Genomic DNA, 27022 nt, shown 5'->3' on the forward strand with positions numbered 1-27022 from the left:
GTTTCTGTATTGTTCAAACTCTGCTTGCTGTGACTAGTGAGAAGCAAATCATCACTGATATCTAGGGCGTGTGTGACGCCTATATTTAATCCAAATTGCAGTTACAGTCAGTTTCTGTATTATACAAACTGTGCTTGCTGTGACCAGTGAGAAGCAAATCAGCACTGATATCTAGGCCGTGTGTGACGCCTATATTTAATCCAAATTGCAATTACAGTCAGTTTCTGTATTATACAAACTCTGCTTGCTGTGACCAGTGAGAAGCAAATCAGCACTGATATCTAGGCCGTGTGTGAGGCCTATATTTAATCCAAATTGCAGTTACAGTCAGTTTCTGTATTATACAAACTCTGCTTGCTGTGACCAGTGAGAAGAAAATCTACACTGATATCTAGGCCATGTGTGAGGCCTATATTTAATCCAAATTGCAGTTACAGTCAGTTTCTGTATTGTTCAAACTCTGCTTGCTGTGACCAGTGAGAAGAAAATCTACATTTATTTCTAGACAGTGTGTGAGGCCTATATTTAATCCAAATAGCAGTTACAGTCAGTTTCTGTATTATACAAACTCTGCTTGCTGTGACTAGTGAGAAGCAAATCATCACTGATATCTAGGTCGTGTGTGAGGCCTATATTTAATCCAAATTGCAGTTACAGTCAGTTTTTGTATTATACAAACTCTGCTTGCTGTGACCAGTGAGAAGCAAATCAGCACTGATATCTAGGCCGTGTGTGAGGCCTATATTTAATCCAAATTGCAGTTACAGTCAGTTTCTGTATTATACAAACTCTGCTTGCTGTGACCAGTGAGAAGCAAATCAGCACTGATATCTAGGCCGTGTGTGACGCCTATATTTAATACAAATTGCAGTAACAGTCAGTTTCTGTATTGTTCAAACTCTGCTTGCTGTGACCAGTGAGATGCAAATCAGCACTGATATCTAGGCCGTGTGTGAGGCCTATATTTAATCCAAATTGCAGTTACAGTCAGTTTCTGTATTATACAAACTCTGCTTGCTGTGACCAGTGAGAACCAAATCAGCACTGATATCTAGGCCGTGTGTGACGCCTATATTTAATCCAAATTGCAGTTGCAGTCAGTTTCTGTATTGTTCAAACTCTGCTTGCTGTGACCAGTGGGAAGAAAATCAGCACTGATATCTAGGCCATGTGTGAGGCCTATATTTAATCCAAATTGCAGTTACAGTCAGTTTCTGTATTAAACAAACTCTGCTTGCTGTGACCAGTGAGAAGCAAATCTACACTGATATCTAGGCCGTGTGTGAGGCCTATATTTAATCCAAATTGCAGTTGCAGTCAGTTTCTGTATTATACAAACTCTGCTTGCTGTGACCAGTGAGAAGCAAATCAGCACTGATATCTAGTCCGTGTGTGAGGCCTATATTTAATCCAAATTGCAGTTACAGTCAGTTTCTGTATTGTTCAAACTCTGCTTGCTGTGACTAGTGAGAAGCAAATCTTCACTGATATCTAGGCCGTGTGTGACGCCTATATTTAATCCAAATTGCAGTTACAGTCAGTTTCTGTATTATACAAACTCTGCTTGCTGTGACCAGTGAGAAGCAAATCAGCACTGATATCTAGGCCGTGTGTGACGCCTATATTTAATCCAAATTGCAATTACAGTCAGTTTCTGTATTATACAAACTCTGCTTGCTGTGACCAGTGAGAAGCAAATCAGCACTGATATCTAGGCCGTGTGTGACGCCTATATTTAATCCAAATTGCAGTTACAGTCAGTTTCTGTATTAAACAAACTCTGCTTGCTGTGACCAGTGAGAAGCAAATCAGTACTGATATTTAGGCCGTGTGTGACGCCTATATTTAATCCAAATTGCAGTTACAGTCAGTTTCTGTATTATACAAACTCTGCTTGCTGTGACCAGTGAGAAGCAAATCAGCACTGATATCTAGGCCGTGTGTGAGGCCTATATTTAATCCAAATTGCAGTTACAGTCAGTTTCTGTATTATACAAACTATGCTTGCTGTGACCAGTGAGAAGCAAATCAGCACTGATATCTAGGCCGTGTGTGAGGCCTATATTTAATCCAAATTGCAGTTACAGTCAGTTTCTGTATTATACAAACTCTGCTTGCTGTGACCAGTGAGAAGAAAATCAGCACTGATATCTAGGCCGTGTGTGACGCCTATATTTAATCCAAATTGCAATTACAGTCAGTTTCTGTATTATACAAACTCTGCTTGCTGTGACCAGTGAGAAGCAAATCAGCACTGATATTTAGGCCGTGTGTGACGCCTATATTTAATCCAAATTGCAGTTACAGTCAGTTTCTGTATTAAACAAACTCTGCTTGCTGTGACCAGTGAGAAGCAAATCTACACTGATATCTAGGCCGTGTGTGAGGCCTATATTTAATCCAAATTGCAGTTGCAGTCAGTTTCTGTATTATACAAACTCTGCTTGCTGTGACCAGTGAGAAGCAAATCAGCACTGATATCTAGGCCGTGTGTGACGCCTATATTAAATCCAAATAGCAGTTACAGTCAGTTTCTGTATTATACAAACTCTGCTTGCTGTGACCAGTGAGAAGCAAATCTACACTGATATCTAGGCCGTGTGTGAGGCCTATATTTAATCCAAATTGCAGTTACAGTCAGTTTCTGTATTATACAAACTCTGCTTGCTGTGACCAGTGAGAAGCAAATCAGCACTGATATCTAGGCCGTGTGTGAGGCCTATATTTAATCCAAATTGCAGTTACAGTCAGTTTCTGTATTATACAAACTCTGCTTGCTGTGACCAGTGAGAAGCAAATCAGCACTGATATCTAGGCCGTGTGTGAGGCCTATAATTAATCCAAATTGCAGTTACAGTCAGTTTCTGTATTATACAAACTCTGCTTGCTGTGACCAGTGAGAAGCAAATTAGCACTGATATCTAGGCCACGTGTGAGGCCTATATTTAATCCAAATAGCAGTTACAGTCAGTTTCTGTATTATACAAACTCTGCTTGCTGTGACCAGTGAGAAGCAAATCAGCACTGATATCTAGGCCGTGTGTGACGCCTATATTTAATCCAAATTGCAGTTACAGTCAGTTTCTGTATTATACAAACTCTGCTTGCTGTGACTAGTGAGAAGCAAATCAGCACTGATATTTAGGCCGTGTGTGACGCCTATATTTAATCCAAATTGCAGTTACAGTCAGTTTCTGTATTAAACAAACTCTGCTTGCTGTGACCAGTGAGAAGCAAATCTACACTGATATCTAGGCCGTGTGTGAGGCCTATATTTAATCCAAATTGCAGTTGCAGTCAGTTTCTGTATTATACAAACTCTGCTTGCTGTGACCAGTGAGAAGCAAATCAGCACTGATATCTAGGCCGTGTGTGACGCCTATATTAAATACAAATAGCAGTTACAGTCAGTTTCTGTATTATACAAACTCTGCTTGCTGTGACCAGTGAGAAGCAAATCTACACTGATATCTAGGCCGTGTGTGAGGCCTATATTTAATCCAAATTGCAGTTACAGTCAGTTTCTGTATTATACAAACACTGCTTGCTGTGACCAGTGAGAAGCAAATCAGCACTGATATCTAGGCCATGTGTGAGGCCTATATTTAATCCAAATTGCAATTACAGTCAGTTTCTGTATTGTTCAAACTCTGCTTGCTGTGACCAGTGAGAAGAAAATCTACATTTATTTCTAGACAGTGTGTGAGGCCTATATTTAATCCAAATAGCAGTTACAGTCAGTTTCTGTATTATACAAACTCTGCTTGCTGTGACTAGTGAGAAGCAAATCATCACTGATATCTAGGTCGTGTGTGAGGCCTATATTTAATCCAAATTGCAGTTACAGTCAGTTTCTGTATTATACAAACTCTGCTTGCTGTGACCAGTGAGAAGCAAATCAGCACTGATATCTAGGCCGTGTGTGACGCCTATATTTAATCCAAATTGCAGTTACAGTCAGTTTCTGTATTATACAAACGCTGCTTGCTGTGACTAGTGAGAAGCAAATCAGCACTGATATCTAGGCCGTGTGTGAGGCCTATATTTAATCCAAATTGCAATTACAGTCAGTTTCTGTATTATACAAACTCTGCTTGCTGTGACCAGTGAGAAGCAAATCTACACTGATATCTAGGCCATGTGTGAGGCCTATATTTAATCCAAATTGCAGTTACAGTCAGTTTCTGTATTATACAAACTCTGCTTGCTGTGACCAGTGAGAAGCAAATCAGCACTGATATCCAGGCCGTGTGTGACGCCTATATTTAATCCAAATAGCAGTTACAGTCAGTTTCTGTATTATACAAACTCTGCTTGCTGTGACCAGTGAGAAGCAAATCAGCACTGATATCTAGGCCGTGTGTGACGCCTATATTTAATCCAAATTGCAATTACAGTCAGTTTCTGTATTATACAAACTCTGCTTGCTGTGACCAGTGAGAAGCAAATCAGCACTGATATTTAGGCCGTGTGTGACGCCTATATTTAATCCAAATTGCAGTTACAGTCAGTTTCTGTATTAAACAAACTCTGCTTGCTGTGACCAGTTAGAAGCAAATCTACACTGATATCTAGGCCGTGTGTGAGGCCTATATTTAATCCAAATTGCAGTTACAGTCAGTTTCTGTATTAAACAAACTCTGCTTGCTGTGACCAGTTAGAAGCAAATCTACACTGATATCTAGGCCGTGTGTGAGGCCTATATTTAATCCAAATTGCAGTTGCAGTCAGTTTCTGTATTATACAAACTCTGCTTGCTGTGACCAGTGAGAAGCAAATCAGCACTGATATCTAGGCCGTGTGTGAGGCCTATATTAAATCCAAATAGCAGTTACAGTCAGTTTCTGTATTATACAAACTCTGCTTGCTGTGACCAGTGAGAAGCAAATCTACACTGATATCTAGGCCGTGTGTGAGGCCTATATTTAATCCAAATTGCAGTTACAGTCAGTTTCTGTATTATACAAACGCTGCTTGCTGTGACCAGTGAGAAGCAAATCAGCACTGATATCTAGGCCATGTGTGAGGCCTATATTTAATCCAAATTGCAGTTACAGTCAGTTTCTGTATTGTTCAAACTCTGCTTGCTGTGACTAGTGAGAAGCAAATCATCACTGATATCTAGGCCGTGTGTGACGCCTATATTTAATCCAAATTGCAGTTACAGTCAGTTTCTGTATTATACAAACTGTGCTTGCTGTGACCAGTGAGAAGCAAATCAGCACTGATATCTAGGCCCTGTGTGACGCCTATATTTAATCCAAATTGCAGTTACAGTCAGTTTCTGTATTAAACAAACTCTGCTTGCTGTGACCAGTGAGAAGCAAATCAGCACTGATATCTAGGCCGTGTGTGAGGCCTATATTTAATCCAAATTGCAGTTGCAGTCAGTTTCTGTATTATACAAACTCTGCTTGCTGTGACCAGTGAGAAGCAAATCAGCACTGATATCTAGGCCGTGTGTGACGCCTATATTAAATCCAAACAGCAGTTACAGTCAGTTTCTGTATTATACAAACTCTGCTTGCTGTGACCAGTGAGAAGAAAATCAGCACTGATATCTAGGCCGTGTGTGACGCCTATATTTAATCCAAATTGCAGTTACAGTCAGTTTCTGTATTGTTCAAACTCTGCTTGCTGTGACCAGTGAGAAGAAAATCTACATTTATTTCTAGACAGTGTGTGAGGCCTATATTTAATCCAAATAGCAGTTAGGCTTATTGCGCACGACCGTATGGCTTTTTCAGTGTTTTGCGATCCGTTTTTCACGGATCCGTTGTTCCGTTTTTTGTTTCCGTTGTGTTTCCGTTTCTGTTCCGTTTTTCCGTTCCGTTTTTCCGTATGGCATATACAGTATACAGTAATTACATAGATAAAATTGGGCTGGGCATAACATTTTCAATAGATGGTTCAGCAAAAAACGGAACGGAAACGGAAGACATACGGATGCATTTTTCGTATGTGTTCCGTTTTTTTGCGGACCCATTGACTTGAATGGAGCCACGGACTGTGATTTGCGGGCAATAATAGGACATGTTCTATGTTAAAACGGAACGGAAAAACGGAAATACGGAAACGGAATGCATACGGAGTACATTCCGTTTTTTTGGCGGACCCATTGAAATAAATGGTTCCGTATACGGACCGTATACGGAACGCAAAAAACGTCCAGTAAACGGGAAAAAAAAACGTCCGTGTGCAATAGGCCTTACAGTCAGTTTCTGTATTAAACAAACTCTGCTTGCTGTGACCAGTGGGAAGAAAATCAGCACTGATATCTAGGCCATGTGTGAGGCCTATATTTAATCCAAATTGCAGTTGCAGTCAGTTTCTGTATTAAACAAACTCTGCTTGCTGTGACCAGTGAGAAGCAAATCTACACTGATATCTAGGCCGTGTGTGACGCCTATATTTAATCCAAATTGCAGTTGCAGTCAGTTTCTGTATTATACAAACTCTGCTTGCTGTGACCAGTGAGAAGCAAATCAGCACTGATATCTAGTCCGTGTGTGACGCCTATATTTAATCCAAATTGCAGTTGCAGTCAGTTTCTGTATTATACAAACTCTGCTTGCTGTGACCAGTGAGAAGCAAATCAGCACTGATATCTAGTCCGTGTGTGACGCCTATATTTAATCCAATTTGGAGTTACAGTCAGTTTCTGTATTATACAAACTCTGCTTGCTGTGACCAGTGAGAAGCAAATCAGCACTGATATCTAGGCCGTGTGTGACGCCTATATTTAATCCAAATTGCAGTAACAGTCAGTTTCTATATTGTTCAAACTCTGCTTGCTGTGACCAGTGAGAAGCAAATCAGCACTGATATCTAGGCCGTGTGTGAGGCCTATATTTAATCCAAATTGCAGTTACAGTCAGTTTCTGTATTATACAAACTCTGCTTGCTGTGACCAGTGAGAAGCAAATCAGCACTGATATCTAGGCCGTGTGTGACGCCTATATTTAATCCAAATTGCAGTTACAGTCAGTTTCTGTATTATACAAACTCTGCTTGCTGTGACTAGTGAGAAGCAAATCAGCACTGATATCTAGGCCGTGTGTGACGCCTATATTTAATCCAAATTGCAGTTGCAGTCAGTTTCTGTATTGTTCAAACTCTGCTTGCTGTGACCAGTGGGAAGAAAAACAGCACTGATATCTAGGCCATGTGTGAGGCCTATATTTAATCCAAATTGCAGTTACAGTCAGTTTCTGTATTATACAAACTCTGCTTGCTGTGACCAGTGAGATGCAAATCAGCACTGATATCTAGGCCGTGTGTGAGGCCTATATTTAATCCAAATTGCAGTTACAGTCAGTTTCTGTATTATACAAACTCTGCTTGCTGTGACCAGTGAGAAGCAAATCAGCACTGATATCTAGGCCATGTGTGAGGCCTATATTTAATCCAAATTGCAATTACAGTCAGTTTCTGTATTATACAAACTCTGCTTGCTGTGACCAGTGAGAAGCAAATCTACACTGATATCTAGGCCGTGTGTGAGGCCTATATTTAATCCAAATTGCAGTTGCAGTCAGTTTCTGTATTAAACAAACTCTGCTTGCTGTGACCAGTGAGAAGCAAATCAGCACTGATATCTAGGCCGTGTGTGAGGCCTATATTTAATCCAAATTGCAGTTGCAGTCAGTTTCTGTATTAGGCCTAGTTCACACAAACGTTTTTTTTTGCGAGTGTACGGGCCGTTTTTTTTGTGTTCCGTATACGGTCCGTATACGGATCTATTCATTTCAATGGTTCCGCAAAAAAAAACGGAATGTGTTCCGTATGCATTCCGTTTCCGTATTTCCGTTTTTCCGTTCCGTTGAAAGATAGAGCTTGTCCTATATTTGGCCGCAAATCACGGGTCGTGGCTCCATTCAAGTCAATGGGTCCGCAAAAAAAACGGAACACATATGGAAATGCATCCGTATGTCTTCCGTTTCCGTTCCGTTTCCGTTCCGTTTTTTCTGAACCATCCATTGAAAATGTTATGGCCAGCCCAATTTTTTCTATGTAATTACTGTATACTGTACATGGCATACGGAAAAACGGAACGGAAAAACGGAAAGGAAACGGAAACACAACGGAACTCAAAAAACGGAAAAACGGAACGTAAAAAACGGACCGCAAAAACAATAAAAGCCATACGGTCGTGTGAACTTGGCCTTATACAAACTCTGCTTGCTGTGACCAGTGAGAAGCAAATCAGCACTGATATCTAGGCCGTGTGTGACGCCTATATTTAATCCAAATTGCAGTTACAGTCAGTTTCTGTATTATACAAACTCTGCTTGCTGTGACCAGTGAGAAGCAAATCAGCACTGATATCTAGGCCGTGGGGGTCGCCTATATTTAATCCAAATTGCAATTACAGTCAGTTTCTGTATTATACAAACTCTGCTTGCTGTGACCAGTGAGAAGAAAATCAGCACTGATATCTAGGCCGTGTGTGACGCCTATATTTAATCCAAATTGCAGTTACAGTCAGTTTCTGTATTGTTCAAACTCTGCTTGCTGTGACCAGTGAGAAGAAAATCTACATTTATTTCTAGACAGTGTGTGAGGCCTATATTTAATCCAAATAGCAGTTACAGTCAGTTTCTGTATTATACAAACTCTGCTTGCTGTGACTAGTGAGAAGCAAATCATCACTGATATCTAGGTCGTGTGTGAGGCCTATATTTAATCCAAATTGCAGTTACAGTCAGTTTTTGTATTATACAAACTCTGCTTGCTGTGACCAGTGAGAAGCAATCAGCACTGATATCTAGGCCGTGTGTGAGGCCTATATTTAATCCAAATTGCAGTTACAGTCAGTTTCTGTATTATACAAACTCTGCTTGCTGTGACCAGTGAGAAGCAAATCAGCACTGATATCTAGGCCGTGTGTGAGGCCTATATTTAATCCAAATTGCAGTTACAGTCAGTTTCTGTATTATACAAACTCTGCTTGCTGTGACCAGTGAGAACCAAATCAGCACTGATATCTAGGCCGTGTGTGAGGCCTATATTTAATCCAAATTGCAGTTGCAGTCAGTTTCTGTATTATACAAACTCTGCTTGCTGTGACCAGTGGGAAGAAAATCAGCACTGATATCTAGGCCGTGTGTGAGGCCTATATTTAATCCAAATTGCAGTTACAGTCAGTTTCTGTATTAAACAAACTCTGCTTGCTGTGACCAGTGAGAAGCAAATCTACACTGATATCTAGGCCATGTGTGAGGCCTATATTTAATCCAAATTGCAGTTGCAGTCAGTTTCTGTATTATACAAACTCTGCTTGCTGTGACCAGTGAGAAGCAAATCAGCACTGATATCTAGTCCGTGTGTGAGGCCTATATTTAATCCAAATTGCAGTTACAGTCAGTTTCTGTATTGTACAAACTCTGCTTGCTGTGACTAGTGAGAAGCAAATCTTCACTGATATCTAGGCCGTGTGTGACGGCCTATATTTAATCCAAATTGCAGTTACAGTCAGTTTCTGTATTATACAAACTCTGCTTGCTGTGACCAGTGAGAAGCAAATCAGCACTGATATCTAGGCCGTGTGTGACGCCTATATTTAATCCAAATTGCAGTTACAGTCAGTTTCTGTATTATACAAACTCTGCTTGCTGTGACTGATATCTAGGCCGTGTGTGAGGCCTATATTTAATCCAAATTGCAGTTACAGTCAGTTTCTGTATTATACAAACTCTGCTTGCTGTGGCCAGTGAGAAGCAAATCAGCACTGATATCTAGGCCGTGTGTGAGGCCTATATTTAATCCAAATTGCAGTTACAGTCAGTTTCTGTATTGTACAAAACTCTGCTTGCTGTGACAAGTGAGAAGCAAATCATCACTGATATCTAGGCCGTGTGTGACGCCTATATTTAATCCAAATTGCAGTTACAGTCAGTTTCTGTATTATACAAACTCTGCTTGCTGTGACCAGTGAGAAGCAAATCAGCACTGATATCTAGGCCGTGTGTGAGGCCTATATTTAATCCAAATTGCAGTTACAGTCAGTTTCTGTATTATACAAACTCTGCTTGCTGTGACCAGTGAGAAGCAAATCAGCACTGATATCTAGGCCGTGTGTGACGCCTATATTTAATCCAAATTGCAGTTACAGTCAGTTTCTGTATTATACAAACTCTGCTTGCTGTGACCTAGTGAGAAGCAAATCAGCACTGATATCTAGGCCGTGTGTGACGCCTATATTTAATCCAAATTGCAGTTACAGTCAGTTTCTGTATTATACAAACTCTGCTTGCTGTGACCAGTGAGAAGCAAATCAGCACTGATATCTAGGCCGTGTGTGAGCCTATATTTAATCCAAATTGCAGTTACAGTCAGTTTCTGTATTATACAAACTCTGCTTGCTGTGACCAGTGAGAAGCAAATCAGCACTGATATCTAGGCCGTGTGTGACGCCTATATTTAATCCAAATTGCAGTTACAGTCAGTTTCTGTATTATACAAACTCTGCTTGCTGTGACCAGTGAGAAGCAAATCAGCACTGATATCTAGGCCGTGTGTGAGGCCTATATTTAATCCAAATTGCAGTTACAGTCAGTTTCTGTATTATACAAACTCTGCTTGCTGTGACCAGTGAGAAGCAAATCAGCACTGATATCTAGGCCGTGTGTGAGGCCTATATTTAATCCAAATTGCAGTTACAGTCAGTTTCTGTATTATACAAACTCTGCTTGCTGTGACCAGTGAGAAGCAAATCAGCACTGATATCTAGGCCGTGTGTGACGCCTATATTTAATCCAAATTGCAGTTACAGTCAGTTTCTGTATTATACAAACTCTGCTTGCTGTGACCAGTGAGAAGCAAATCAGCACTGATATCTAGGCCGTGTGTGACGCCTATATTTAATCCAAATTGCAGTTACAGTCAATTTCTGTATTATACAAACTCTGCTTGCTGTGACCAGTGAGAAGCAAATCAGCACTGATATCTAGGCCGTGTGTGACGGCCTATATTTAATCCAAATTGCAGTTACAGTCAGTTTCTGTATTATACAAACTCTGCTTGCTGTGACCAGTGAGAAGCAAATCAGCACTGATATCTAGGCCGTGTGTGACGCCTATATTTAATCCAAATAGCAGTTACAGTCAGTTTCTGTATTATACAAACTCTGCTTGCTGTGACCAGTGAGAAGCAAATCAGCACTGATATCTAGGCCGTGTGTGAGGCCTATATTTAATCCAAATTGCAGTTACAGTCAGTTTCTGTATTATACAAACTCTGCTTGCTGTGACCAGTGAGAAGCAAATCAGCACTGATATCTAGGCCGTGTGTGAGGCCTATATTTAATCCAAATTGCAGTTACAGTCAGTTTCTGTATTATACAAACTCTGCTTGCTGTGACCAGTGAGAAGCAAATCAGCACTGATATCTAGGCCGTGTGTGACGGCCTATATTTAATCCAAATTGCAGTTACAGTCAGTTTTCTGTATTATACAAACTCTGCTTGCTGTGACAGTGAGAAGCAAATCAGCACTGATATCTAGGCCGTGTGTGACGCCTATATTTAATCCAAATAGCAGTTACAGTCAGTTTCTGTATTATACAAACTCTGCTTGCTGTGACCAGTGAGAAGCAAATCAGCACTGATATCTAGGCCGTGTGTGACGCCTATATTTAATCCAAATTGCAGTTACAGTCAGTTTCTGTATTATACAAACTCTGCTTGCTGTGACCAGTGAGAAGCAAATCAGCACTGATATCTAGGCCGTGTGTGAGGCCTATATTTAATCCAAATTGCAGTTGCAGTCAGTTTCTGTATTATACAAACTCTGCTTGCTGTGACCAGTGAGAAGCAAATCAGCACTGATATCTAGGCCGTGTGTGACGGCCTATATTTAATCCAAATTGCAGTTACAGTCAGTTTCTGTATTATACAAACTCTGCTTGCTGTGACCAGTGAGAAGCAAATCAGCACTGATATCTAGGCCGTGTGTGAGGCCTATATTTAATCCAAATTGCAATTACAGTCAGTTTCTGTATTATACAAACTCTGCTTGCTGTGACCAGTGAGAAGCAAATCAGCACTGATATCTAGGCCGTGTGTGACGCCTATATTAATCCAAATTGCAGTTACAGTCAGTTTCTGTATTATACAAACTCTGCTTGCTGTGACCAGTGAGAAGAAAATCAGCACTGATATCTAGGCCGTGTGTGACGCCTATATTTAATCCAAATTGCAGTTACAGTCAGTTTCTGTATTATACAAACTCTGCTTGCTGTGACCAGTGAGAAGCAAATCAGCACTGATATCTAGGCCGTGTGTGACGCCTATATTTAATCCAAATTGCAGTTACAGTCAGTTTCTGTATTATACAAACTCTGCTTGCTGTGACCAGTGAGAAGCAAATCAGCACTGATATCTAGGCCGTGTGTGACGCCTATATTTAATCCAAATTGCAGTTACAGTCAGTTTCTGTATTATACAAACTCTGCTTGCTGTGACCAGTGAGAAGCAAATCAGCACTGATATCTAGGCCGTGTGTGAGGCCTATATTTAATCCAAATTGCAGTTACAGTCAGTTTCTGTATTATACAAACTCTGCTTGCTGTGACCAGTGAGAAGCAAATCAGCACTGATATCTAGGCCGTGTGTGAGGCCTATATTTAATCCAAATTGCAGTTACAGTCAGTTTCTGTATTATACAAACTCTGCTTGCTGTGACCAGTGAGAAGCAAATCAGCACTGATATCTAGGCCGTGTGTGAGGCCTATATTTAATCCAAATTGCAGTTACAGTCAGTTTCTGTATTATACAAACTCTGCTTGCTGTGACCAGTGAGAAGCAAATCAGCACTGATATCTAGGCCGTGTGTGAGGCCTATATTTAATCCAAATTGCAGTTACAGTCAGTTTCTGTATTATACAAACTCTGCTTGCTGTGACCAGTGAGAAGCAAATCAGCACTGATATCTAGGCCGTGTGTGAGGCCTATATTTAATCCAAATTGCAGTTACAGTCAGTTTCTGTATTATACAAACTCTGCTTGCTGTGACCAGTGAGAAGCAAATCAGCACTGATATCTAGGCCGTGTGTGACGCCTATATTTAATCCAAATTGCAGTTACAGTCAGTTTCTGTATTATACAAACTCTGCTTGCTGTGACCAGTGAGAAGCAAATCAGCACTGATATCTAGGCCGTGTGTGACGCCTATATTTAATCCAAATTGCAGTTACAGTCAGTTTCTGTATTATACAAACTCTGCTTGCTGTGACCAGTGAGAAGCAAATCAGCACTGATATCTAGGCCGTGTGTGAGGCCTATATTTAATCCAAATTGCAGTTACAGTCAGTTTCTGTATTATACAAACTCTGCTTGCTGTGACCAGTGAGAAGCAAATCAGCACTGATATCTAGGCCGTGTGTGAGGCCTATATTAATCCAAATTGCAGTTACAGTCAGTTTCTGTATTATACAAACTCTGCTTGCTGTGACCAGTGAGAAGCAAATCAGCACTGATATCTAGGCCGTGTGTGAGGCCTATATTTAATCCAAATTGCAGTTACAGTCAGTTTCTGTATTATACAAACTCTGCTTGCTGTGACCAGTGAGAAGCAAATCAGCACTGATATCTAGGCCGTGTGTGACGCCTATATTTAATCCAAATTGCAGTTACAGTCAGTTTCTGTATTATACAAACTCTGCTTGCTGTGACCAGTGAGAAGCAAATCAGCACTGATATCTAGGCCGTGTGTGAGCCTATATTTAATCCAAATTGCAGTTACAGTCAGTTTCTGTATTATACAAACTCTGCTTGCTGTGACCAGTGAGAAGCAAATCAGCACTGATATCTAGGCCGTGTGTGAGGCCTATATTTAATCCAAATTGCAGTTACAGTCAGTTTCTGTATTATACAAACTCTGCTTGCTGTGACCAGTGAGAAGCAAATCAGCACTGATATCTAGGCCGTGTGTGACGCCTATATTTAATCCAAATAGCAGTTACAGTCAGTTTCTGTATTATACAAACTCTGCTTGCTGTGACTAGTGAGAAGCAAATCATCACTGATATCTAGGCCGTGTGTGAGGCCTATATTTAATCCAAATTGCAGTTACAGTCAGTTTCTGTATTATACAAACTCTGCTTGCTGTGACCAGTGAGAAGCAAATCAGCACTGATATCTAGGCCGTGTGTGAGGCCTATATTTAATCCAAATTGCAGTTACAGTCAGTTTCTGTATTATACAAACTCTGCTTGCTGTGACCAGTGAGAAGCAAATCAGCACTGATATCTAGGCCGTGTGTGACGCCTATATTTAATACAAATTGCAGTAACAGTCAGTTTCTGTATTATACAAACTCTGCTTGCTGTGACCAGTGAGAAGCAAATCAGCACTGATATCTAGGCCGTGTGTGAGGCCTATATTTAATCCAAATTGCAGTTACAGTCAGTTTCTGTATTATACAAACTCTGCTTGCTGTGACCAGTGAGAAGCAAATCAGCACTGATATCTAGGCCGTGTGTGACGCCTATATTTAATCCAAATTGCAGTTACAGTCAGTTTCTGTATTGTACAAACTCTGCTTGCTGTGACCAGTGAGAAGAAAATCTCACTGATATCTAGGCCATGTGTGAGGCCTATATTTAATCCAAATTGCAGTTACAGTCAGTTTCTGTATTATACAAACTCTGCTTGCTGTGACCAGTGAGAAGCAAATCTAGCACTGATATCTAGGCCGTGTGTGAGGCCTATATTTAATCCAAATTGCAGTTACAGTCAGTTTCTGTATTATACAAACTCTGCTTGCTGTGACCAGTGAGAAGCAAATCAGCACTGATATCTAGGCCGTGTGTGAGGCCTATATTTAATCCAAATTGCAGTTACAGTCAGTTTCTGTATTATACAAACTCTGCTTGCTGTGACCAGTGAGAAGCAAATCTTCACTGATATCTAGGCCGTGTGTGACGCCTATATTTAATCCAAATTGCAGTTACAGTCAGTTTCTGTATTATACAAACTCTGCTTGCTGTGACCAGTGAGAAGCAAATCAGCACTGATATCTAGGCCGTGTGTGACGCCTATATTTAATCCAAATTGCAGTTACAGTCAGTTTCTGTATTATACAAACTCTGCTTGCTGTGACCAGTGAGAAGCAAATCAGCACTGATATCTAGGCCCTGTGTGACGCCTATATTTAATCCAAATTGCAGTTACAGTCAGTTTCTGTATTAAACAAACTCTGCTTGCTGTGACCAGTGAGAAGCAAATCAGCACTGATATCTAGGCCGTGTGTGACGCCTATATTTAATCCAAATTGCAGTTACAGTCAGTTTCTGTATTATACAAACTCTGCTTGCTGTGACCAGTGAGAAGCAAATCAGCACTGATATCTAGGCCGTGTGTGAGGCCTATATTTAATCCAAATTGCAGTTACAGTCAGTTTCTGTATTATACAAACTATGCTTGCTGTGACCAGTGAGAAGCAAATCAGCACTGATATCTAGGCCGTGTGTGAGGCCTATATTTAATCCAAATTGCAGTTACAGTCAGTTTCTGTATTATACAAACTCTGCTTGCTGTGACCAGTGAGAAGAAAATCAGCACTGATATCTAGGCCGTGTGTGACGCCTATATTTAATCCAAATTGCAATTACAGTCAGTTTCTGTATTATACAAACTCTGCTTGCTGTGACCAGTGAGAAGCAAATCAGCACTGATATTTAGGCCGTGTGTGACGCCTATATTTAATCCAAATTGCAGTTACAGTCAGTTTCTGTATTAAACAAACTCTGCTTGCTGTGACCAGTGAGAAGCAAATCTACACTGATATCTAGGCCGTGTGTGAGGCCTATATTTAATCCAAATTGCAGTTGCAGTCAGTTTCTGTATTATACAAACTCTGCTTGCTGTGACCAGTGAGAAGCAAATCAGCACTGATATCTAGGCCGTGTGTGACGCCTATATTAAATCCAAATAGCAGTTACAGTCAGTTTCTGTATTATACAAACTCTGCTTGCTGTGACCAGTGAGAAGCAAATCTACACTGATATCTAGGCCGTGTGTGAGGCCTATATTTAATCCAAATTGCAGTTACAGTCAGTTTCTGTATTATACAAACTCTGCTTGCTGTGACCAGTGAGAAGCAAATCAGCACTGATATCTAGGCCGTGTGTGAGGCCTATATTTAATCCAAATTGCAGTTACAGTCAGTTTCTGTATTATACAAACTCTGCTTGCTGTGACCAGTGAGAAGCAAATCAGCACTGATATCTAGGCCGTGTGTGAGGCCTATAATTAATCCAAATTGCAGTTACAGTCAGTTTCTGTATTATACAAACTCTGCTTGCTGTGACCAGTGAGAAGCAAATTAGCACTGATATCTAGGCCATGTGTGAGGCCTATATTTAATCCAAATAGCAGTTACAGTCAGTTTCTGTATTATACAAACTCTGCTTGCTGTGACCAGTGAGAAGCAAATCAGCACTGATATCTAGGCCGTGTGTGACGCCTATATTTAATCCAAATTGCAGTTACAGTCAGTTTCTGTATTATACAAACTCTGCTTGCTGTGACTAGTGAGAAGCAAATCAGCACTGATATTTAGGCCGTGTGTGACGCCTATATTTAATCCAAATTGCAGTTACAGTCAGTTTCTGTATTAAACAAACTCTGCTTGCTGTGACCAGTGAGAAGCAAATCTACACTGATATCTAGGCCGTGTGTGAGGCCTATATTTAATCCAAATTGCAGTTGCAGTCAGTTTCTGTATTATACAAACTCTGCTTGCTGTGACCAGTGAGAAGCAAATCAGCACTGATATCTAGGCCGTGTGTGACGCCTATATTAAATCCAAATAGCAGTTACAGTCAGTTTCTGTATTATACAAACTCTGCTTGCTGTGACCAGTGAGAAGCAAATCTACACTGATATCTAGGCCGTGTGTGAGGCCTATATTTAATCCAAATTGCAGTTACAGTCAGTTTCTGTATTATACAAACACTGCTTGCTGTGACCAGTGAGAAGCAAATCAGCACTGATATCTAGGCCATGTGTGAGGCCTATATTTAATCCAAATTGCAATTACAGTCAGTTTCTGTATTGTTCAAACTCTGCTTGCTGTGACCAGTGAGAAGAAAATCTACATTATTTCTAGACAGTGTGTGAGGCCTATATTTAATCCAAATAGCAGTTACAGTCAGTTTCTGTATTATACAAACTCTGCTTGCTGTGACTAGTGAGAAGCAAATCATCACTGATATCTAGGTCGTGTGTGAGGCCTATATTTAATCCAAATTGCAGTTACAGTCAGTTTCTGTATTATACAAACTCTGCTTGCTGTGACCAGTGAGAAGCAAATCAGCACTGATATCTAGCCGTGTGTGACGCCTATATTTAATCCAAATTGCAGTTACAGTCAGTTTCTGTATTATACAAACGCTGCTTGCTGTGACTAGTGAGAAGCAAATCAGCACTGATATCTAGGCCGTGTGTGAGGCCTATATTTAATCCAAATTGCAATTACAGTCAGTTTCTGTATTATACAAACTCTGCTTGCTGTGACCAGTGAGAAGCAAATCTACACTGATATCTAGGCCATGTGTGAGGCCTATATTTAATCCAAATTGCAGTTACAGTCAGTTTCTGTATTATACAAACTCTGCTTGCTGTGACCAGTGAGAAGCAAATCAGCACTGATATCCAGGCCGTGTGTGACGCCTATATTTAATCCAAATTGCAGTTACAGTCAGTTTCTGTATTATACAAACTCTGCTTGCTGTGACCAGTGAGAAGCAAATCAGCACTGATATCTAGGCCGTGTGTGACGCCTATATTTAATCCAAATTGCAATTACAGTCAGTTTCTGTATTATACAAACTCTGCTTGCTGTGACCAGTGAGAAGCAAATCAGCACTGATATTTAGGCCGTGTGTGACGCCTATATTTAATCCAAATTGCAGTTACAGTCAGTTTCTGTATTAAACAAACTCTGCTTGCTGTGACCAGTTAGAAGCAAATCTACACTGATATCTAGGCCGTGTGTGAGGCCTATATTTAATCCAAATTGCAGTTACAGTCAGTTTCTGTATTAAACAAACTCTGCTTGCTGTGACCAGTTAGAAGCAAATCTACACTGATATCTAGGCCGTGTGTGAGGCCTATATTTAATCCAAATTGCAGTTGCAGTCAGTTTCTGTATTATACAAACTCTGCTTGCTGTGACCAGTGAGAAGCAAATCAGCACTGATATCTAGGCCGTGTGTGACGCCTATATTAAATCCAAATAGCAGTTACAGTCAGTTTCTGTATTATACAAACTCTGCTTGCTGTGACCAGTGAGAAGCAAATCTACACTGATATCTAGGCCGTGTGTGAGGCCTATATTTAATCCAAATTGCAGTTACAGTCAGTTTCTGTATTATACAAACGCTGCTTGCTGTGACCAGTGAGAAGCAAATCAGCACTGATATCTAGGCCATGTGTGAGGCCTATATTTAATCCAAATTGCAGTTACAGTCAGTTTCTGTATTGTTCAAACTCTGCTTGCTGTGACTAGTGAGAAGCAAATCATCACTGATATCTAGGCCGTGTGTGACGCCTATATTTAATCCAAATTGCAGTTACAGTCAGTTTCTGTATTATACAAACTGTGCTTGCTGTGACCAGTGAGAAGCAAATCAGCACTGATATCTAGGCCGTGTGTGACGCCTATATTTAATCCAAATTGCAATTACAGTCAGTTTCTGTATTATACAAACTCTGCTTGCTGTGACCAGTGAGAAGCAAATCAGCACTGATATCTAGGCCGTGTGTGAGGCCTATATTTAATCCAAATTGCAGTTGCAGTCAGTTTCTGTATTATACAAACTCTGCTTGCTGTGACCAGTGAGAAGCAAATCAGCACTGATATCTAGGCCGTGTGTGACGCCTATATTAAATCCAAACAGCAGTTACAGTCAGTTTCTGTATTATACAAACTCTGCTTGCTGTGACCAGTGAGAAGAAAATCAGCACTGATATCTAGGCCGTGTGTGACGCCTATATTTAATCCAAATTGCAGTTACAGTCAGTTTCTGTATTGTTCAAACTCTGCTTGCTGTGACCAGTGAGAAGAAAATCTACATTTATTTCTAGACAGTGTGTGAGGCCTATATTTAATCCAAATAGCAGTTAGGCTTATTGCGCACGACCGTATGGCTTTTTCAGTGTTTTGCGATCCGTTTTTCACGGATCCGTTGTTCCGTTTTTTGTTTCCGTTGTGTTTCCGTTTCTGTTCCGTTTTTCCGTTCCGTTTTTCCGTATGGCATATACAGTATACAGTAATTACATAGATAAAATTGGGCTGGGCATAACATTTTCAATAGATGGTTCAGCAAAAAACGGAACGGAAACGGAAGACATACGGATGCATTTTTCGTATGTGTTCCGTTTTTTTGCGGACCCATTGACTTGAATGGAGCCACGGACTGTGATTTGCGGGCAATAATAGGACATGTTCTATGTTAAAACGGAACGGAAAAACGGAAAATACGGAAACGGAATGCATACGGAGTACATTCCGTTTTTTTTGCGGACCCATTGAAATAAATGGTTCCGTATACGGACCGTATACGGAACGCAAAAAACGTCCAGTAAACGGGAAAAAAAAAACGTCCGTGTGCAATAGGCCTTACAGTCAGTTTCTGTATTAAACAAACTCTGCTTGCTGTGACCAGTGGGAAGAAAATCAGCACTGATATCTAGGCCATGTGTGAGGCCTATATTTAATCCAAATTGCAGTTGCAGTCAGTTTCTGTATTATACAAACTCTGCTTGCTGTGACCAGTGAGAAGCAAATCTACACTGATATCTAGGCCGTGTGTGACGCCTATATTTAATCCAAATTGCTGTTGCAGTCAGTTTCTGTATTATACAAACTCTGCTTGCTGTGACCAGTGAGAAGCAAATCAGCACTGATATCTAGTCCGTGTGTGACGCCTATATTTAATCCAAATTGCAGTTGCAGTCAGTTTCTGTATTATACAAACTCTGCTTGCTGTGACCAGTGAGAAGCAAATCAGCACTGATATCTAGTCCGTGTGTGACGCCTATATTTAATCCAATTTGCAGTTACAGTCAGTTTCTGTATTATACAAACTCTGCTTGCTGTGACCAGTGAGAAGCAAATCAGCACTGATATCTAGGCCGTGTGTGACGCCTATATTTAATCCAAATTGCAGTAACAGTCAGTTTCTGTATTGTTCAAACTCTGCTTGCTGTGACCAGTGAGAAGCAAATCAGCACTGATATCTAGGCCGTGTGTGAGGCCTATATTTAATCCAAATTGCAGTTACAGTCAGTTTCTGTATTATACAAACTCTGCTTGCTGTGACCAGTGAGAAGCAAATCAGCACTGATATCTAGGCCGTGTGTGACGCCTATATTTAATCCAAATTGCAGTTACAGTCAGTTTCTGTATTATACAAACTCTGCTTGCTGTGACTAGTGAGAAGCAAATCAGCACTGATATCTAGGCCGTGTGTGACGCCTATATTTAATCCAAATTGCAGTTGCAGTCAGTTTCTGTATTGTTCAAACTCTGCTTGCTGTGACCAGTGGGAAGAAAAACAGCACTGATATCTAGGCCATGTGTGAGGCCTATATTTAATCCAAATTGCAGTTACAGTCAGTTTCTGTATTATACAAACTCTGCTTGCTGTGACCAGTGAGATGCAAATCAGCACTGATATCTAGGCCGTGTGTGAGGCCTATATTTAATCCAAATTGCAGTTACAGTCAGTTTCTGTATTATACAAACTCTGCTTGCTGTGACCAGTGAGAAGCAAATCAGCACTGATATCTAGGCCATGTGTGAGGCCTATATTTAATCCAAATTGCAATTACAGTCAGTTTCTGTATTATACAAACTCTGCTTGCTGTGACCAGTGAGAAGCAAATCTACACTGATATCTAGGCCGTGTGTGAGGCCTATATTTAATCCAAATTGCAGTTGCAGTCAGTTTCTGTATTAAACAAACTCTGCTTGCTGTGACCAGTGAGAAGCAAATCAGCACTGATATCTAGGCCGTGTGTGAGGCCTATATTTAATCCAAATTGCAGTTGCAGTAAGTTTCTGTATTAGGCCTAGTTCACACAAACGTTTTTTTTTGCGAGTGTACGGGCCGTTTTTTTGTGTTCCGTATACGGTCCGTATACGGATCTATTCATTTCAATGGTTCCGCAAAAAAAAACGGAATGTGTTCCGTATGCATTCCGTTTCCGTATTTCCGTTTTTCCGTTCCGTTGAAAGATAGAGCTTGTCCTATATTTGGCCGCAAATCACGGGTCGTGGCTCCATTCAAGTCAATAGGTCCGCAAAAAAAACGGAACACATACGGAAATGCATCCGTATGTCTTCCGTTTCCGTTCCGTTTCCGTTCCGTTTTTTCTGAACCATCCATTGAAAATGTTATGGCCAGCCCAATTTTTTCTATGTAATTACTGTATACTGTACATGGCATACGGAAAAAACGGAACGGAAAAAACGGAAAGGAAACGGAAACACAACGGAACTCAAAAAACGGAACAACGGATCCGTGAAAAACGGACCGCAAAAAACAATAAAAGCCATACGTTCGTGTGAACTTGGCCTTATACAAACTCTGCTTGCTGTGACCAGTGAGAAGCAAATCAGCACTGATATCTAGGCCGTGTGTGACGCCTATATTTAATCCAAATTGCAGTTACAGTCAGTTTCTGTATTATACAAACTCTGCTTGCTGTGACCAGTGAGAAGCAAATCAGCACTGATATCTAGGCTGTGTGTGTCGCCTATATTTAATCCAAATTGCAATTACAGTCAGTTTCTGTATTATACAAACTCTGCTTGCTGTGACCAGTGAGAAGAAAATCAGCACTGATATCTAGGCCGTGTGTGACGCCTATATTTAATCCAAATTGCAGTTACAGTCAGTTTCTGTATTGTTCAAACTCTGCTTGCTGTGACCAGTGAGAAGAAAATCTACATTTATTTCTAGACAGTGTGTGAGGCCTATATTTAATCCAAATAGCAGTTACAGTCAGTTTCTGTATTATACAAACTCTGCTTGCTGTGACTAGTGAGAAGCAAATCATCACTGATATCTAGGTCGTGTGTGAGGCCTATATTTAATCCAAATTGCAGTTACAGTCAGTTTTTGTATTATACAAACTCTGCTTGCTGTGACCAGTGAGAAGCAAATCAGCACTGATATCTAGGCCGTGTGTGAGGCCTATATTTAATCCAAATTGCAGTTACAGTCAGTTTCTGTATTATACAAACTCTGCTTGCTGTGACCAGTGAGAAGCAAATCAGCACTGATATCTAGGCCGTGTGTGAGGCCTATATTTAATCCAAATTGCAGTTACAGTCAGTTTCTGTATTATACAAACTCTGCTTGCTGTGACCAGTGAGAACCAAATCAGCACTGATATCTAGGCCGTGTGTGACGCCTATATTTAATCCAAATTGCAGTTGCAGTCAGTTTCTGTATTGTTCAAACTCTGCTTGCTGTGACCAGTGGGAAGAAAATCAGCACTGATATCTAGGCCATGTGTGAGGCCTATATTTAATCCAAATTGCAGTTACAGTCAGTTTCTGTATTAAACAAACTCTGCTTGCTGTGACCAGTGAGAAGCAAATCTACACTGATATCTAGGCCATGTGTGAGGCCTATATTTAATCCAAATTGCAGTTGCAGTCAGTTTCTGTATTATACAAACTCTGCTTGCTGTGACCAGTGAGAAGCAAATCAGCACTGATATCTAGTCCGTGTGTGAGGCCTATATTTAATCCAAATTGCAGTTACAGTCAGTTTCTGTATTGTTCAAACTCTGCTTGCTGTGACTAGTGAGAAGCAAATCTTCACTGATATCTAGGCCGTGTGTGACGCCTATATTTAATCCAAATTGCAGTTACAGTCAGTTTCTGTATTATACAAACTCTGCTTGCTGTGACCAGTGAGAAGCAAATCAGCACTGATATTTAGGCCGTGTGTGACGCCTATATTTAATCCAAATTGCAGTTACAGTCAGTTTCTGTATTAAACAAACTCTGCTTGCTGTGACCAGTGAGAAGCAAATCTACACTGATATCTAGGCCGTGTGTGAGGCCTATATTTAATCCAAATTGCAGTTGCAGTCAGTTTCTGTATTATACAAACTCTGCTTGCTGTGACCAGTGAGAAGCAAATCAGCACTGATATCTAGGCCGTGTGTGACGCCTATATTAAATCCAAATAGCAGTTACAGTCAGTTTCTATATTATACAAACTCTGCTTGCTGTGACCAGTGAGAAGCAAATCTACACTGATATCTAGGCCGTGTGTGAGGCCTATATTTAATCCAAATTGCAGTTACAGTCAGTTTCTGTATTATACAAACGCTGCTTGCTGTGACCAGTGAGAAGCAAATCAGCACTGATATCTAGGCCATGTGTGAGGCCTATATTTAATCCAAATTGCAGTTACAGTCAGTTTCTGTATTGTTCAAACTCTGCTTGCTGTGACTAGTGAGAAGCAAATCATCACTGATATCTAGGCCGTGTGTGACGCCTATATTTAATCCAAATTGCAGTTACAGTCAGTTTCTGTATTAAACAAACTCTGCTTGCTGTGACCAGTGAGAAGCAAATCAGCACTGATATTTAGGCCGTGTGTGACGCCTATATTTAATCCAAATTGCAGTTACAGTCAGTTTCTGTATTATACAAACTGTGCTTGCTGTGACCAGTGAGAAGCAAATCAGCACTGATATCTAGGCCGTGTGTGACGCCTATATTTAATCCAAATTGCAATTACAGTCAGTTTCTGTATTATACAAACTCTGCTTGCTGTGACCAGTGAGAAGCAAATCAGCACTGATATCTAGGCCGTGTGTGAGGCCTATATTTAATCCAAATTGCAGTTACAGTCAGTTTCTGTATTATACAAACTCTGCTTGCTGTGACCAGTGAGAAGCAAATCAGCACTGATATCTAGGCCGTGTGTGAGGCCTATATTTAATCCAAATTGCAGTTGCAGTCAGTTTCTGTATTATACAAACTCTGCTTGCTGTGACCAGTGAGAAGAAAATCAGCACTGATATCTAGGCCGTGTGTGACGCCTATATTTAATCCAAATTGCAGTTACAGTCAGTTTCTGTATTATACAAACTCTGCTTGCTGTGACCAGTGAGAAGCAAATCTACACTGATATCTAGGCCGTGTGTGACGCCTATATTTAATCCAAATTGCAGTTACAGTCAGTTTCTGTATTATACAAACGCTGCTTGCTGTGACTAGTGAGAAGCAAATCAGCACTGATATCTAGGCCGTGTGTGAGGCCTATATTTAATCCAAATTGCAATTACAGTCAGTTTCTGTATTATACAAACTCTGCTTGCTGTGACCAGTGAGAAACAAATCTACACTGATATCTAGGCCATGTGTGAGGCCTATATTTAATCCAAATTGCAGTTACAGTCAGTTTCTGTATTATACAAACTCTGCTTGCTGTGACCAGTGAGAAGCAAATCAGCACTGATATCTAGGCCGTGTGTGACGCCTATATTTAATCCAAATAGCAGTTACAGTCAGTTTCTGTATTATACAAACTCTGCTTGCTGTGACCAGTGAGAAGCAAATCAGCACTGATATCTAGGCCGTGTGTGACGCCTATATTTAATCCAAATTGCAGTTACAGTCAGTTTCTGTATTAAACAAACTCTGCTTGCTGTGACCAGTTAGAAGCAAATCTACACTGATATCTAGGCCGTGTGTGAGGCCTATATTTAATCCAAATTGCAGTTGCAGTCAGTTTCTGTATTATACAAACTCTGCTTGCTGTGACCAGTGAGAAGCAAATCAGCACTGATATCTAGGCCGTGTGTGACGCCTATATTTAATCCAAATAGCAGTTACAGTCAGTTTCTGTATTATACAAACTCTGCTTGCTGTGACCAGTGAGAAGCAAATCTACACTGATATCTAGGCCGTGTGTGAGGCCTATATTTAATCCAAATTGCAGTTACAGTCAGTTTCTGTATTATACAAACGCTGCTTGCTGTGACCAGTGAGAAGCAAATCAGCACTGATATCTAGGCCATGTGTGACGCCTATATTTAATCCAAATTGCAGTTACAGTCAGTTTCTGTATTGTTCAAACTCTGCTTGCTGTGACTAGTGAGAAGCAAATCATCACTGATATCTAGGCCGTGTGTGACGCCTATATTAAATCCAAATAGCAGTTACAGTCAGTTTCTGTATTATACAAACTCTGCTTGCTGTGACCAGTGAGAAGAAAATCAGCACTGATATCTAGGCCGTGTGTGACGCCTATATTTAATCCAAATTGCAGTTACAGTCAGTTTCTGTATTATACAAACTGTGCTTGCTGTGACCAGTGAGAAGCAAATCAGCACTGATATCTAGGCCGTGTGTGACGCCTATATTTAATCCAAATTGCAATTACAGTCAGTTTCTGTATTATACAAACTCTGCTTGCTGTGACCAGTGAGAAGCAAATCAGCACTGATATCTAGGCCGTGTGTGAGGCCTATATTTAATCCAAATTGCAGTTACAGTCAGTTTCTGTATTATACAAACTATGCTTGCTGTGACCAGTGAGAAGCAAATCAGCACTGATATCTAGGCCGTGTGTGACGCCTATATTTAATCCAAATTGCAGTTACAGTCAGTTTCTGTATTATACAAACTCTGCTTGCTGTGACCAGTGAGAAGAAAATCAGCACTGATATCTAGGCCGTGTGTGACGCCTATATTTAATCCAAATTGCAATTACAGTCAGTTTCTGTATTATACAAACTCTGCTTGCTGTGACCAGTGAGAAGCAAATCAGCACTGATATTTAGGCCGTGTGTGACGCCTATATTTAATCCAAATTGCAGTTACAGTCAGTTTCTGTATTAAACAAACTCTGCTTGCTGTGACCAGTGAGAAGCAAATCTACACTGATATCTAGGCCGTGTGTGAGGCCTATATTTAATCCAAATTGCAGTTGCAGTCAGTTTCTGTATTATACAAACTCTGCTTGCTGTGACCAGTGAGAAGCAAATCAGCACTGATATCTAGGCCGTGTGTGACGCCTATATTAAATCCAAATAGCAGTTACAGTCAGTTTCTGTATTATACAAACTCTGCTTGCTGTGACCAGTGAGAAGCAAATCTACACTGATATCTAGGCCGTGTGTGAGGCCTATATTTAATCCAAATTGCAGTTACAGTCAGTTTCTGTATTATACAAACTCTGCTTGCTGTGACCAGTGAGAAGCAAATCAGCACTGATATCTAGGCCGTGTGTGAGGCCTATATTTAATCCAAATTGCAGTTACAGTCAGTTTCTGTATTATACAAACTCTGCTTGCTGTGACCAGTGAGAAGCAAATCAGCACTGATATCTAGGCCGTGTGTGAGGCCTATAATTAATCCAAATTGCAGTTACAGTCAGTTTCTGTATTATACAAACTCTGCTTGCTGTGACCAGTGAGAAGCAAATTAGCACTGATATCTAGGCCATGTGTGAGGCCTATATTTAATCCAAATAGCAGTTACAGTCAGTTTCTGTATTATACAAACTCTGCTTGCTGTGACTAGTGAGAAGCAAATCAGCACTGATATCTAGGCCGTGTGTGACGCCTATATTTAATCCAAATTGCAGTTACAGTCAGTTTCTGTATTATACAAACTCTGCTTGCTGTGACTAGTGAGAAGCAAATCAGCACTGATATTAGGCCGTGTGTGACGCCTATATTTAATCCAAATTGCAGTTACAGTCAGTTTCTGTATTAAACAAACTCTGCTTGCTGTGACCAGTGAGAAGCAAATCTACACTGATATCTAGGCCGTGTGTGAGGCCTATATTTAATCAAATTGCAGTTGCAGTCAGTTTCTGTATTATACAAACTCTGCTTGCTGTGACCAGTGAGAAGCAAATCAGCACTGATATCTAGGCCGTGTGTGACGCCTATATTAAATACAAATAGCAGTTACAGTCAGTTTCTGTATTATACAAACTCTGCTTGCTGTGACCAGTGAGATGCAAATCTACACTG

This window comes from Bufo bufo, chromosome 3, assembly GCF_905171765.1.
Source record: "Bufo bufo chromosome 3, aBufBuf1.1, whole genome shotgun sequence".
NCBI lineage: Eukaryota > Metazoa > Chordata > Amphibia > Anura > Bufonidae > Bufo > Bufo bufo.